This window comes from Chiloscyllium plagiosum, unplaced genomic scaffold, assembly GCF_037043375.1.
Source record: "Chiloscyllium plagiosum isolate Xiang-an unplaced genomic scaffold, Cpla_swu_hap1 HiC_scaffold_9, whole genome shotgun sequence".
NCBI lineage: Eukaryota > Metazoa > Chordata > Chondrichthyes > Orectolobiformes > Hemiscylliidae > Chiloscyllium > Chiloscyllium plagiosum.
In genome coordinates, this window is record NW_028270147.1 from 83,518,577 (window position 1) to 83,533,381 (window position 14,805).

Genomic DNA, 14,805 nt, shown 5'->3' on the forward strand with positions numbered 1-14,805 from the left:
AACAAGGTCTTGCCAGATTCTTAAGCAAAGCAAAGTGAGACTTCCTCAGAGACATATTTCCACGCACCACTTTAGTTTAGCACTGTATGAAGTGTAAATCTAGTTCAGCATTAAATTTGCAATTGTGCAGAAAATCTCCTTCAGTCTTTGCAAGCCCACCTGACCATTATTTAGTGACTTGCAGTGCAGAAGCTCTTACCACATTCCACAAACGCACTCAAATGTCTGACTGTTGGAGACTGCTGAGTATCCAGCCAAGTGCAGATGTAAGCAGGCCAGGAATCAGCTATTGGCCAGATGCAGCATCACCCACAACCTGCACCTCTAGCTGAGGAAGTCGAGAACTATTCAGCTTCACAGGGTTTGGATGTTCTTTCAACTGAACATGTGACTTCATTAGAAGTAAAGTGCTTTGAGGTGCCTGGTGGTCATGAACAGCGCTATACAAATGCAGGTCTTTCTTTTTAATCATTTATCTTTGTTTAAGCACATATTCCTTCATCATATTGCTATATATTAATTGTAAGGTAACTTTCTGGATTTTGGCTTCAGGTGCATTGTGATCCTCTATTCCTTATGATTGCTATTCTTTCCTGGGAATGTCAGAGGCAAAATCAGCCCTTTGACTTTGCTATCTGTTACTGGTTTATATGGAACTACCTGTTTCTGTTGTTAAGAAAGACAGCGCCTTATAAATGTACAGGCTCGGTTATTTATTTAATTTAGGTTTTATATTGTTATTAGATGATGTCTTAATCACACTGCAGGAGCAGAATAGTGTCCTGATTTATACTGGATAAACATTCTCACCACTTTCAGTGCACTTACAGAGTCAGAATGGTGGAGAGTCAATTTTCAAGGAAGACATTTTCACTTATGTGTACCTCAACATAAACCCTGCAGTTTCCTTTATCTTTTTTGACCCACACCTCTCCATTTCCCATCCACCCCCACTTCCCCCAGCACCAGCATCATTTCCTCAATCAGTATAAATGCAAATTAGTAATGCCCCCTTATGCGCGGTAGGGAAACATTTTCTTTAATCGCCGAATGGATGTGGGAGTTACCAGCCAGCATTTCAAGACATTTCTAATAGTCCTGGGAAGATCGTAGCGGGTCTTCATCTCAAAATATTGCTGTTTTCTCTGTGATGGGTGTTCGGCAGGGAACTCTGCCTTTCCATTGCCACGGTGACCCAGCTTGCAAACAGAACTCCTAAATCATGAACTATTTTTAAAAATGCATATTTAGTGTGAGTCCTGTTTGAATTAGGAGTGTGAAATGTGTGAGCTTGTGACCAGTTGGATGGTCACACTTTCAGTAAATATCAATACCAGCCAGACTGAGCCCTCACGGAGTTTATGTGGGTGTTAAGGGCTGGCTGGGGGGTTCGGGCGGGGGGTAAAATTTCTTGGCGTTTTTTTCAGAAAGCAGTCGCATCCCAGAAGAAGATATCGGTTCAGTGATTTTGGGTGTTGTGTGACTGTTGGGCAGGGAAAGTGATGAAGACGTGAACATTCAGACTTCGGGGTTATTCAACTGATATATTGTACTCACTACCTGTGACAACAAGGAGAAGGGCTGCATAGAGGGCAGCAAGAGTGCAGAATAAAGGGTAAATTCAGACCGGGCTTGGAATATTATGAGCAATTTTGTGCCCTGTTTCTAAGGAAAGATGAGCAGGCCTTGGAGAGGGCATTCACAAGAACCCAGGAACAAAGGGCTAGATTTATGAGGAGTGCTTGAGGCTTTTGGGTCTTTACTTGATGGAATTTAGAAGGATGGGGGGGTTGAGTCTTGTCAAAACTTACAGAATACTGCGAGACCTGTGTAGATGGGATGTGGAGAAAATGTTTGTCACTTGTCGGAGAGACTAGGGCCCGAAGGCACAGCCTCAGATGACCCTTTAGAACAGTGATGGGGAGGAATCTCTTCAGCCAGAGGGTGGTTAATCTGTGGAACTCATTGCCACAGAAGCCTGTGAAGTCCACGTCATTGAGTATATTTAAGGCAGAGGTCGGTAGATTCTTGATTGGTAAGGGGATGAAAGGTTACAGGGAGAAGGCAGGAGAATGAGGTTAAGAAACAGATCAGCCATAATTGAAAGGAGGAGTTGACTTGATGGGCCAAATAACCTAATTCTGAGCCTATATCTTGTGACTTTATGACTAAGAAGATGGTAGAGAGGGGATGAGCAGAAAAGTAGCAGTGATAAAGGGTTCTATTATGCAGAGTGATAGCACACTTTGCAGCCATGAAGAGGAGTTTTTCAGGTTTGTTGCTGACCCAGTGTCAACTCTGAATGTAGTTGAAGAGGATTTTGGAAAGGGAGAGATGGAAAAAAGTTTTGTGCCCTATTTTGGAACACAGGTGGGAATAGGGAAGAGACCCCTCAAAGAAAGCATCAGGACTTACCAAGTAAATTAGAGCACAGGATTTGCAAAGGTAATAATTTCTGGAGTATTGCTCAAGTCACATGCAAAATTGACATTGAGAAAACAATTAACATTTAGAATCGTAGAATCCCTACAATGCGGAAGCAGGCCATTTAGCCTGTTGAGTCCACACCAAATCCTTCCTCCCTCCCCCCAACCACTATCCTATAGCCCTGCATCTCACATGGCTAATTGAATTGAATTGAATTGAATTTATTGTCACATGTACCGAGGCACAGTGAAAAGCTTTGTCTTGCGAGCAATACAGGCAGATCACAGAGTTAAGTAGCATAGATAGTAAATAATAGATCAACAGCGGCAAAAACAAACACACAGGTACAGGTGAATGTTAAGAGTTTGTGAGTCCATTCAGTATTCTAACAACAAAAGGGTAGAAACTGTTGCGAAACCGTCTGGTGCGTGTGTTCAGGCTTCTGCACCTTCTCCCTGATAGTAGAAAAACATTGCCAGGGTGGGATGGATCTTTGAGAATGCTGATGGCCTTTCCTTGACAGCGGGCTTGGTAGATGGATTCTATAGATGGGAGGTTGGAATTTGTGATTGTCCGGGCCGAGTTCACCACTCTCTATAACCATTTCCGATCTTGAATGGTACAGTTGCCATACCAGGTAGTGATACATCCACATGGAATGCTCTTGATGGCGCACCTATAAAAGTTGGCAAGGGTATTTGCCATTATGCCATATTTCCTCAGCTGCCTGAGGAAGAAGAGACGGTGTTGGGCCTTTGTAACCAGTGCATCCACTGGCTAATCCATCTATTTTACACATCTCTGGAGACTATGGGCAATTTAGCATAGCCAATCCACCTAACCTGTGCATCTTTGTACTGGCTAAAAAAACTAAGTTGGGAAAAAGCAATTCTTGTTCATGGGGCAATAGCATTTGAACTGAGATGGGACCGAGCTATACTGTTAGGATAAGCTCACTTGAACCAGGGCAAAACCAATAACTCACCAAAAAAAAAGATAATTAAGACTTGAAACCTTGTGGGGATGAGGGGTGGGGAAAGGAATCCATAAGAAAGGGACAAGGTTAAATATGAAGAAAACAGGAAAGAAGAGATTAATTCAAGACAATTGGCCAAGTGCGGGAGTGTGGGACTGGTATAGATTTATAGTAATTTTGTCATTGCAGACTTAATGGACTAATTGGCCTCTTTCATACTATGTAATTGAATATTTTTTAAAAAAATTCATTTCTCGAGTGTGTTTGTGTGTTTCTTTCTCCATCTCCCTTCCAAAGTTAGATGGTCTGTAGAAAACTCTATTCCTGTGTCTGATCCTGTCTCAGCTTATCCCTACTCACTTGGAATTCATTTCTAACTTATTGATGGTTGCATCACTATTTTCATATATTGTTAACTTAAATTAGTTCAACTAGTCGATCACCTCTTTTTGTCCCTCTCTATCGTTTCTCAAGATGTTATTCTCTGCAATGTTTACTGTCAAGGCCTGATATTTCTGTAGCTATGTCTCAGTGATCCTGATTATGTCTGGTTCACATTATCTCATCCAGTTCCTCTGCTTTAAGACCATGAGACCATAAAATATAGGAGCAGAAGTTGGACCATTCAGCCAATTCAGTCGGCTCCACCAATCAACCACGGCTTTGTTACAGATACTGTATGCATTGGTCTTTTAGAAGAATTGGTCTTTTTAGAATTTTACAGTATGGAAGTAGGCCATTTGACCCATTTTGTGTACCGGCTCCTGAAAGAGCCCTATCTCTGTAGCCCTCTAAATTCATTACTTTCAAATATCTTTAGACTTCTGTTGTATAATTCTAGTCGTTCCCTGGCAACTTGTAATCTTCACTTTCCTTTTTTCCCTACTTTACCTCTCTTTTCTTATAGATTCCTCTTACCTTCATAAGTTTCAAGCCTTTGCCATCACTTTGTTTATTATGTTTTGTAAGTTTTATTTGTTTTGCCTTCCCATCCCAGTTCAGATGCTATTGTCCAATGAAGAAGAATCCCTCTTTCCCCCAAACTAGCTTTATTAGCCAAGTGCTGACTTATACGATTTGTTACCCCATTGCCAATGACATTTCAAGTGCTCATCCAAGCACCTTTTAAAGATAGTCCAGCCAGCCACCACTCTCTGCACAAAATTTCTTCTTTCCTCAAATCCACTTTATATCCCCTGCCTTTCAGCTTAAAATTATGCTCCCTTATTGTTGATCCGTCAACTAGGGGAACAGCTGCTATTTTCTATCCATCCCGCCAATGCCCTTCAGAACCTTGTATGTCATCAGGTCTCCTCTCAGCTTTCAATGCTCAAAGGAAAACAGCTTGAGTTTATCTCACTTTTCTTCATAACTAAAATGTTCCATCCTGGTAAGTCTCCTCTGCACCTGCTCCTTTGCCGTGACATCCTTCCCTTTGGTGTGGTGAACAGAACTACACACAGTACCCCAACTGTGACCTAGGTTAACCACCAGCAAGGCTAACATCACTCATCGTAGTTGCTCATGAGAGGTCGTAGTGAGTTGCCTTCATAACTCATTGTAGTCCATTTGATGGAGGTACACCCACAATGCTTTTAGAGAGGGCATCCTAGATTTTGACCAATGATAATGAAGGAACAATGATGTAGTTCTAAGTCAGGATGGTGCACAAAGTTCCCATGAATCTGCTGTCCTTGTTATCCTGGTGTTAGAGGTTGAAGATTTGGAAGGTGCCCTCGAAGGAGCCTTGATGAATTGCAGTAGATGGCATACATTGTTGCAACTGTGCATTGATGGTGGAATCATGGAATGACGGTGCGGAAAGAAGCCATTTGGCCCAGTGAGTCCACACCAACGCCCCAAAGAACATCCCATCCAGATCCAGTCCCCCACCCTATCCCTCACACCATATATTACCCATGGCTAACCCACCTAACCTGCACATCCCTGGTCACTACAGGGCAATTTGGCTTGGCCAATCCACTAACCTACACATCTTTGGACTATGGAAGGAAAGCCAAATAGACACAGGGAGAATGTGCAAACTCCACACAGTCACCCAAGAGAGAAATTGAACCCAGGTCCCAGGCGCTGTGAGGCAGCAGTGCTAACGACTAAGCCACTGTGCTGCCTTATGGAAAGAGTGAATGTTTTAATTGATGGATTGGGTGCCAATCAAGCATTGTGTTCAGTTCTGGTTATAATATTAGATGGATGCAGGACTGGGTGAAAAATGGATTTATAAGAATGACATCTGACCAGTGGAATTATAGCTACAATAGAAGGATGGACAGGCTGGGTTTATTTCTTTCTTCGAGGAGAAAGTGAGGTCTGCAGATGCTGGAGATCAAAGTTGAAACTTTATTGCTGGAACAGCACAGCAGGTCAGGCAGCATCCAGGGAACAGGAGATTCGACGTTTCGGGCACAGGCCCTTCATTCCTGAAGAAGGGCCTGTGCCCGAAACGTCGAATCTCCTGTTCCCTGGATGCTGCCTGACCTGCTGTGCTGTTCCAGCAATAAAGTTTCAACTTATTTCTTTCTTTCAGAGTAGAGGCTAAAGATTAACCTAATAGATGCCATTAAATTTATGGAAATTTTCAAAAGAAGAGACACAGACAATGTTTGTCGAATCTCTTGTCTCGAAAGAGCAAAGCTGGAAACCATGAAAATCATAAGGATGTCGAAAATCTAAAGGGGAATTCAGAAGAATCATCTTTAGCCAGACAGTGGGAAGAATGTGGAATCTGGGGAATGGTTGAGGTGAATATTTTAAATGTTTCAAGCGAATGGTAGGTAGAACATGAGGAAGAAGAGAATAGATAAAGGTAATTTGAATTGCCTGTTGCGAAAATGATTCCACACAATCCTAAAATGAACAAAGAAATTGGAAATATGTTTTATTGTGCTGTTAAATTGCCTTGGAACTTCTTTTTATATTAAAGGCACCTTTTTCTTTGACTTTGGGCTATAAAGATTCCTGTCTTAAGATTGAAATAACCTGGGAATTTTGACTGATTTATTCACATACTCCCATCAGAAAGGATGCATTACTGGAGAAGATTACTTTGCTCCGTGACATTTCCAAAGTGGAAAATAACAGGCAGCATGATGAGAAGAAAAGTGATTTTGATTCCAAAACAGAAAACGAAACAGTTATAACAAGCTGACATGTTAAGCGAAAATTGAAAATGAAACAATCTGTGTGAACAAAATTGCTGAAGCATCATTACAAAATTTTAAAATGAAACTGAAAGGTCTGATTTGAATCGAATGAGTGAACTGGAATACAATATGAATAATATCAGTCAGAACCTCTTCACGGAAGTGAAAATACCAGGAAAACAAAGACAGAGTGAAGGATCAATCTGCACATCTTATTATGGTAGGGTCGAACTGACAAGTTTATAATTGAGCTGCAAGAGATTAATATTGCGACAAATAATTCGTTTCAATGGAAAGTTGGCTTTTATCCTTTGAGAATGCAGTATTGCTTTTGTACCGAAAAGTTACATTTTAGCACAAATATATGTTTCCAGTGTATTAAGATGACATTCGCTGTGTAATGTTCTACGTTGTACCTTTGAGAGATGCTGATGATGTCAGTGAAGACAGGCATCTTCCTTTGAATGTCACATCAGGGGTCACTGTTGCTGTGTCCATGTGCATCTAGGATTCAAAGACATTTTAAGGAATAAACTTTCCAGCAATTCCAGAGTCAGCAGCAACCTCCAGCATCCACTGAACAATCTCCACATGAACAGAGTCATAATTGAAATTTTCCGCAAGATGTGGAAAAGGTACAGGAGACACAGAAGTGATTGTCCAAGATGCTATTTCCTCCCAATGAGAGAGATATGGTGCCACCACTACATAAAGATGCCTTGGAATGTCATGACTGTTGCCCCTTCATCAGTAAAAGTGCAGAGAGGCACATAGGCGCAGAATTTCTAGCAGAGAGATCAAAAGGTTCAATGTGGAAACATCCTATGTTGGTGTGAGTCCCATGGGAAGAATAAGTCATGTTGAATATGAAGTCTCTGCAGCTGATCAAAAGTGTCAGATGGTGTAAGTAAAGTGTCAACAACTGAATAGCAAGTGAAACAGATGACCTATAATCCACTAAATTGAGGCAGAGAGATAATTACAAAAAGTTAAAAGTAAGGTGGTGTTGGAGACAAACCAAATGGCTGGGATAACATGATAGGTATAAGAGTCACATGCCGAGGGTCTAACCAAAGTAACAAGTAATCCACAATGTCACCATCACAAAATTATGTCAAATGTTGGAGGGTGATTTGTGACCTGCAGTGATGTATGGCCATCCTATCACAGTGGATTGTCATGGTGACCACGACACTAAATGTCTATGCAACTGGCTGCTTCCATTGGGGACCTGTGCGGGATCTCTCAATCTTCAAATGTACTGATGTTGTTACCGATGCAATTAGTGCAGGGTTGCAATGTTTCACCTCCTTTCCCTGTGCCGAAGTCAGTGCTACAGTCCAGGCAGTAGGCTTTACCAATATAGCTTGTTTCCCCTGAGTGCTGGGCACTGTACCCTGTTCACATGTTGCATTGAGAGTGCCATACTGTATTGTGGCTGACTTCATCAACAGGAAAGAGTTTCATTCAGTCGATGCACAAGTCATCTATGATTGTTGGTACGACATCCTAGTGATCTGCGTCAGTAGCCTGGAAGTTGCTATGTTGCCTGTTCCCTTGAGAACTCTTACTTTCCTAGTTCATTTCAAGGGCCAGAAGCCATGCAGGGATGGTTACTGGGTGACAAGGGCAACCCTCTATAAGCATGGCTGGTGACTGGGTCACACAACCCTCTGACTGAGGACAATGTGTAGACAATGCAACCCATTCTCTATTGGGTCATCATGGAGCAGATAATAGGTCCTCTGAAGATGGGCTTCTGATGCTTGGATTTCTCTACTGGCCGATGCGCGGTGTTGAGGAGGGATTGGTAGTTGGTACTCGCAGCATGCTACAGACAGAGTATGCCACATAATCCTCGCAAGCTGCACCCAGCACAGTTGGAGCAAGCAAAGAGGGGATGTGGTGGTTGCTGAGGAACTGCGAGAGTGGCAGCAGTCTTCGGAGGAGGAAAATGAGGACATTGGGTGGGAGGAACATCCCTTTCGGTAAGGATAGAATGGTGCCGCATTAGGTGTGACAAGCCTGACAGGTCTGAACTGACACCCAGTTCCAATAGATATGAGTTGGGTCAGCCCAACATTCAATAACTGTAAATGTGTTGCTGCTCAAAAAGCAAGAAGCTGGCAGGAGCAGAAGCAAATACAACATTTATTTTTTCTTTCTTTTTTTCTTTCTTCACTTTTCCTGTTGTTTTATAAAATTTAGCATCGAAAACTGTTTGAAGGCTTTGCATCATGGGATGCTTCCACATTGAACAATGACACAATGTTATTCTCTGAAGGGCATGAGGGAAAGAATAGCGACACTAAGGATGGGTACCCTCTGTAGCTTCGTTCTTGTAGGTCTAGTAACAATGACAGCACCACTCTAGTCTTGACTAGTAACAATGACAGTCCATTAGACGTGGGATGATTTGAGTGCTAATATATTTATGAATGTGATCTTGTATTCAAAATGAAGTGAATTGTCTGCCCTTGGAAACCTTATGCTTTCATTTCCCTCTCCCTGTGGCTTCTGTAAAGGTTGGCTGGCACTGTTTGACCTGGTACACAACTGGGCATTACACATTACACTGGCAGCAGAGAGCCAGAAACATGGTGGTGCAGAGCACTTCCTCTGCTGTTTAACATAGGAGGAGCTCTGAAGTGATCTGATATGTGCTTAAAGAGCTGACAGTTTAAGGTCCTGTGAGATAACTCACTGGAACTTACAGTGCGAAACCCTCCGCAATTGACACTTTGCCGATTTCTGGGAAAACTCAGCCCACAGTAGATTTACAAACTAACACCTCCACAGTTGTAGTCCAGCTCAATTTATAGGGCACAAGTGTATCCCAACATTTTTGTAATGCCCACCAGCTGAAGAAATGAATACATAATTAAACAGATACTCTCCTCTCTCAAAATAGAAATCAAAGTTTATATAGACAAACGAAATTTCAAAACATTTTAAAATCTAACACTTCCCAATTCTGTGCAAAGCATCTCAATGTGAGACAATTGTAAGCTGATGACAAGCATACACCTATTTCATTTTAGAAACATCCTTCCATGTGAATTGTTTTCATACAAGTAAGATCAATCTGCAACCTTTTCTCACTCAGATTTTTGATTGAAGATACATTATCACACAGGAACAATTAATTATGGATAGTGAACCACAAATGTTACATTGCGCAGAATCTCACCAAAATATATGGTCCCATATCCACTGCTTAGACAAAAGCCAGTGTTCCAGCAGCTGAAGTACTTTTTATTTCTTGGCTTTTGTGGATTATCTCCCATTATCACCTATAGGTTATTATGAAACTAGTTGCACAGGAATACTTCTCAGGAAGATTAAGATATGAAAATATTATTCAAATTGATCAGTTTTGTGTTCTTTTAGTCACAAGTGCATGTTGTGTATTAGCTGTAAGATATTTGACTTTGGATGCTTCACCTTGGTACTTAACTCTAACAAATCAAAATTAGCATCTGGCTTACTCTAAGGGCACAACCAGTTCAACTGAGCAAATCAATCTTCATAATAATTCTGTTTCTTCTTTAAATATAATATCTCCTTGCAGAACTAGAATGGGAATAATACTCTCAGTAGGATTGTTGTTTTAAATTATTCCAGATCTAGCATACTTATTATCTAAACCAATAAATTTAACCACATCATGAGCTCAATTCCCAATCTAAATTCTAACTGTAATCTTATTAATAGTATATCTGCAAATTTTGTAAGAGGAACACTACATAAGGAATCATCAGATTGATCATGAAGGTATCTGAATTTGTTTTTAATAAACTCTTGCAAGGTTGGTCTTTCATTGAACATAACTGGCTTAATTCAGGGCAGATCTCACAAGAAAGTACCTCTTCCGAGAATCATCGTTGCCTCTTCCAACAATTCCAATTCTCTCTGAAAGCTATCCTCCTGCAGAAATGCAGCTTTTAGACAATTATCTACACTCCCATAATCATGTGACCAAAAGAACATTTCACAATAACTTTTCGAGATATGGACAGCCAAATCTGAAGTCTGGATCGCTCGGTTACTCTTTAAAACATTTAGCCACCAGCCTATCTTTAGCTTCAGGAACTGAATGCATTGAGACGAGTTTTAGAAAAATCAACTCTCACGGCCAAACAAAAACAGAAGTCGCTGGAAAAGCTCAGCAGGTCTGGCAGCACCTATGGAGAGATATCAGAGTTAACACTTCAGATCAAGTGATCCTTCTTCAGAACTCATAACCATGCTTGTTTTATCGGGTACCTTAGAATAATATGGTGCCACAGTACAATCTTCAAGCTCCCTGTCACTGTTTCATTCACTTTGCTTTGCCTCACCTCTTTCTTTTCTCATGAGCCTTGTACAATTTCAACATTTAAAAAGCATCTGGATGGGTATATGAATAGGAAGGGTTTAGAGGGATATGGGCCAAATGCTGGCAAATAGAACTGGATTTATTTAGGACATCTAGTCGGCATGGACAAGTTGGATGAAAGGGTCTGTTTTCATGCTGTATAGCTGTAAGACTCTATGACTCTAAGTATATCGGAAGTAACCAAGACTTCAAGATCATGAGGACATCTGCAATTAATTCTGTTCCAAGATTTATTTTCCAATCAATTCAAGCCACAAATGCTATTTCCTCTTTAGTGACTGTCCAGACTGCGATTTCACAATCTCCTTCTTGCAACATCCGAGACACTTTATTTAGTTCATGATTGTTTTCTGACACAAAATTCATTCCCATATGCTCTCCACATTTTAATCGATCACGGGAGGTCACGCCGAACAAATTTGAGTTTTTTGAGGAGGTGATGGGGTATGTTGATGAGGGTAGTGCAGTTGATGTAGCCTGGGAGAAAGTGAGGACTGCAGATGCTGGAGATCAGAGTCGAGAGTGTGGTGCTGGAAAAGCACAGCAGGTCAGGCAGCATCCGAGGAGCAGGAGAGTCGATGTTTTGGGCATAAGCCCTTTATCAGGAATCCTGTGATGTAGCCTGTACGGATTTCAGCAAAGCATTTGACAAGGTCCCACATGGCAGACTGACAAAGAAGGTAAAAGCACATGGGATGGAGGGGAACTTGGTAAGATAGGTCTAAAATTGGCTGAGTGATAGGAGACAGAGGCTGGTGGGAAAAGACATTTTGTATAACTGAAGACCAATGTCTAGTGGCATCCAGAGGCCAGTGCTGCATCCCTATTGTTCCTGGTTTATATCAATATTATAGATGAGAATGTGGAAGGGACAAAAAGTAAGTTTGCAGATGACACAACGATTGGCCAGGTGGCTAATAGTGAGGAAGGAAGCATTGGATTACTGGAAAAGATTGATGAGTTGGTCAGATAGACAGATCAGTGGCAGATGGAATTTAACCCTGATAAGTGCAAGGTGATGCACTTTGGAAAAAGTAACAAAATGGCACAGTGGCTCAATGGTTAGCACTGCTGCCTCACAGTGCCAGGGACCCGGATTCGATTCCAGCTCGGGCAACTGTCTGTGTGAACTTTGCACATTCTCCCTGTGTCTGTGTGGGCTTCCTCCAGGCGCTCTGGTTTCCTCCCACAATCCAAAAATGTGCAGATCAGGTGAATTGGCCATGCCAAATTGCCCCATAGTGTTAAGTGCATTAATCAAGGGTGAACATAGGGTAAGGGAATGGGTCTGGGTGGCCTACTCTTCAGAGGGTTGGTGTGGACTTGCTGAGCTGAAGGGCCTGTTTCCATACTGTAGGGAATCTAAATAAAAAGTAGTTAATGAATGGGGGGACACTAGGATGCTCAAAGGCATCTTGAGGTGCTTGTCCACAGATCAATGAAGGCAGCAGGACAGGTTCATAGGGTACTTAAGAAAGGATTTGGACACTTGCCTTTGTCAGTCATGATACAGATTATAAGAGCAGAGAGGTTAATGTTGTACAAAACATTGGTTAAGCCTCAGCTAGAGTACTGCATGTAGTTTTGGTCATCACAATTTAGGAAGGATGCGATTGCACAGGAGTGGGTGCAACCAGGATGTTGCCTTGGATGGAGCATTTTAACTATGTCGAGAGTCTGGACAGGCTTGGATTGTTTTCTTTCGAGCAGAGAAGGTTGAGGAGGGACGTGATTGAGGTGTAAAATACCATAGGCATGTACAAGATAGATAGAAAATAGCTGTACACCTTAGTTGAGGGATTAATGACAACGGGGTATAATTATAAGGTAAGGACAGGAGGTTTAGGGGGGATGTGGGAAAAGTTGTTTTAACCCAGAGGGTGTTGGGAATCTGGAATGCACTGCCAGGGAGGGAAGATGAAGCAGGAAATCTCACAACCTTGAAAAAGAACGTGGATAAGCAGTTGAACTGTCTTTATTCAAAACTATGGGCCATCGCTGTTAAATGGGATTAATGCAGATAGGTTAGCGCAGACTGGATAGGTCAAAAGGTCATTTTTATGCTATATAATTCCATGAGTCCATGCCATTCTGTCAGTCCATGGATCTTACTTTCATGGCCATTATCCAGACAATTTGACACACCATAATTGCCACTTACTTCCATTCACAGGATTCCTCTGAAATATATGTCAGCCCCAGAGTCTGAAGAAGAGTCACTGGACGCGAAATGTTAACTCTGATTTCTTTCCACAGATGCTGCCCGACCTGCTGAGCTCTTCCAGCAATTCCTGTTCTTGTTTCTGATTTCCAGCATCCACAGTTCTTTGGTATTTTTAAATTTTCTAATGAACCCGTTCAGAGATGTTCTGGAGAAGGTGGGATTTTATCCAAATCTCCCAGATCAAAGGCAGTGAGAACTACCACAGCACAACACAAGCTCTTTAGCATTTAAGGTAGGAGGTGTCTCATTTATTTTTCAGCTGTTTAGTCAAAGATTGTGTAATTATGATTAATCATAAGGAATAAACCTTTATAGTTTGACTACTATTCATGAAAAGTACTGTCTCACCATTATGACTTGTTATTTTATCAGGTCCTTCTAATCCTCCGAACAGTCTCTTTCATAATAATGCAAATCTACTGAAGTGAATCAAGGGTTGGAGGATTTGAGCTATAGGGAGAGGCTAAATAGGCTGGAACTGTTTTCCCTGGAGCGTCGAAAGCTGAAGGGTGACCTTATATAGGTTTATAAAATCATGACGGGCATGGATAGGATAAATAGACAAGGTCTTGTCAATGTGGTGGGGGAGTCCATAACTAGAGGGCATAGGTTTAGGGTGAGAGGGGAAAGATATAAAAGAGACCTCAGGGGCAACTTTTTCACGTAGAGGGTGGTGCGTGTGTGGAATGGGCTGCCAGAGGATGTGGTGGAGGCTGGTACAATAGCAACATTTAAAAGGCATCTGGATGGGTTTGTGAATAGGAAGGGTTTGGAGGGATATGGGCCGGGTGCTGGCAGGTGGGACTAGATTGGGTTGGGATGTCTGGTCAGCATGACTGAGATGGACTGATGATCTGTTTCTGTGCTGTGCATCTGTATGACTCTATGACTCTATGACTAATCTTATACACTCCTTAGTATTTTGTAAATATTCTTCAAGATCTCACAGTAGATGAAAGCTCATTTCCTTGTATGTAATACATTGGAATATATAGAAAAGGAAAGTATTTGTTGTAGCAAATTTAACAGTTGGAAGACTATCAAATAGAATGGTGACAATTTGACATCTCATTCACACTCAAGGCTACATCCTGCAACCATCTCGAGTGAATGTTTGCAGGAAGCATCAAGGCCAGGGCACTTTCTAACTAATGTCTGGTTGACCCTCGAAAATTTTACTTCGCATTTTGTCATTCCTTTCGCAGCATTCTTTACTGAAATGATTTTCAGATTGATATTCATGATCATGGAGTTTGTGTTTTTTTATGCATGTCTCTGAACTCCTTATTAGCAAATGCACAAGATCCCAAGTCTGGTCATTAGCCATTTCCTTTAACCCTCTCATTAGGAGTTAATGCAACAGAAGACAGCTTCAGAACAACAATAACCAGTGAATTAATCCCAAGAATGCCCAAGGAAGTATAATTATATAATTAACACTGGCTGCCTAACTACTTGTATCTGAAATTATGAAGATATTACACAACATAGGAACATGCTGCCAAGGGTGGTGGTGGAGGCAGATACGATAGGAGCATTTAAGGGACTTTTAGATAAGCACATGAGTGTACAAGGAATAGACGAATATGGACTAAGGGCAGGCAGGAAGGATTAGTGGCGTCACGTTCAGCACTAC

General features: G+C 41.6%; 1 long non-coding RNA gene across 1 annotated transcript in view; it reads left to right on the top strand.

Annotated features, from left to right (window-relative positions):
- LOC122554605 (uncharacterized) overlaps window positions 1–14,805 on the top strand; it is a 391,415-nt gene that overhangs the window by 76,584 nt on the left and 300,026 nt on the right. The window contains exon 2 of the long non-coding RNA XR_015758199.1: window positions 13,202–13,401. This is a non-coding gene — a long non-coding RNA (uncharacterized LOC122554605). The remainder of the gene's footprint in view (window positions 1–13,201; window positions 13,402–14,805) is intronic.